The 1,602-nt window shown below is 40.8% G+C and overlaps 1 long non-coding RNA gene across 1 annotated transcript in view; it reads left to right on the top strand.

Annotated features, from left to right (window-relative positions):
* The first annotated feature begins 999 nt into the window (after positions 1–999).
* LOC116547253 overlaps positions 1,000–1,602 on the top strand; it is an 8,513-nt gene continuing 7,910 nt past the window's right edge. The window contains exon 1 of the long non-coding RNA XR_004266997.1: positions 1,000–1,284. This is a non-coding gene — a long non-coding RNA (uncharacterized LOC116547253). The remainder of the gene's footprint in view (positions 1,285–1,602) is intronic.

Here is a 1,602-nt window from a genome sequence, read left to right as displayed (position 1 = left end):
TCTGCCTCTCATTGAAGTGATTCTCCTGGCTCAGCTACCCAAGTAGCTGGGACTACAGGTGTGCGCCCCCACGTCCAGCTAATTTTTGTATCCTTTTGTAGAGATGGTGACTAACCATGTTGGCCAGGCTGGTCTCGAATTTCTGACCTCAGGTGATCTGAGGTCCCACCTCGGCCTCCCAAAGTGCTAGAATTACAGACAGGAGCCACTGCACCTGGCCTCAGCCCCACTTTTTATTCAGGCTTGTCTCAGAGTTGCCATTTCCAAATTTTAGCTTCTTTAGACCTCCGTTTAATAGAACCTTTTCCTGCTTTGTCTCCCCTCTCCCCCAACTCTTCTTCTCTCTCTTGCTCTCTCTCCTTCCACCCCATTCCCTCTTCCCCTTCCACCCCCCCACCCCCGCCCACCCCGCCACTGTTCTGTTCCATTTTCACATGCCTGGCAGTGATAAGTGATAATTGTCATGTTTTTTAAATCTCAGCATGATGCATCCCACCTATCTACTTTATGTTGCAGCCACTTTTATGTTTATTTTCTGGTTGTTTCCAACAGGGAGAGTTGGTAATCTTTCAGATAATCCTTCAGATTACCAACTGAATATTGTTTTGTTGTGTTTTGGTTTTGAGACAGAGTCTTGCTGTGGTGCAATCTCAGCTCACCGCACTCTCCACCTTCCTGGTTTAAGCAGTTCTCCTGCCTCAGCCTCCTGAGTAGCTGGGATTACAGGCGTGCGCCACTACGCCCGACTAATGTTCGTACTTTTAGTCTCACCATGTTCATCAAGCCGGCCTCAAACTCCTGACCTCATGATCCGCCCACCTTGGCCTCCCAAAGTGCTGGGATTACAGGCGTGAGCCACTGCACCTGGCCTGAATGTCTTATTTGTATATTTTATATTTCTCTTTCAGTATAATACAAAAGTGTAAATGTTCTTTTGTGACCTTTTTTAAAGATGATTTTTAATGTAGAGGTTTGCATTGTAGATTTCTGCCTGTGTTTCCTGACAATGTCTTCCAAAAGTGTATCTGTTTTCTACCTTATCAACTCTACAACATTTTTGAAGTGTACAAATCACCAAGGGATTACATTCCAAATTAAATATTTGAGATTATAAAGAGGAGTTTGCATGAAATCATTTGATACTGCTTTTTTAATTACAGAAAGAATGGAGGGAAGATAGAAATGGAGAATTTAAAAGAAAAGTTGCCCGCTGTGTAAGAAAAAGCCAAGAGACTGCTTTTGAGTGACATTTATTTAGCAGCTAGTAACTTCACTTATTTCAGGGTAAGTTTTTTCAAACATCATACTTTTGGTTTTTTGTAAGTATCATATTAGTTTTTGGAAATTGTGTGATTTGGGTATTTGAATTATATTTTTTCATTGACTTCATTTTTAATGGCTATCCTTGCTTCCTGATTTGCATTTCCAGTAGTCTGCACGTTCTCAAAACTACTGTATAATCTGCCCGCTTTTCTCCTGAGATACCCAGCTGTTTTTCACTAGATACTCTGCATTCATATGTTTATTATGCTGGTGGTCTGTTTCTTTTCACTGATGGTAAAGTTTCTTTTTTTTTTTTTTTTTTTTTTTTTTTTTTTTTTG

This window comes from Sapajus apella, unplaced genomic scaffold (genome assembly GCF_009761245.1).
Source record: "Sapajus apella isolate SASKATOON/1434 unplaced genomic scaffold, GSC_monkey_1.0 scaffold2505, whole genome shotgun sequence".
In the NCBI taxonomy this organism is placed as follows: domain Eukaryota; kingdom Metazoa; phylum Chordata; class Mammalia; order Primates; family Cebidae; genus Sapajus; species Sapajus apella.
Note: the sequence above shows the minus strand (reverse complement) of the source record. Positions and strands in the feature narration are given on the sequence as shown.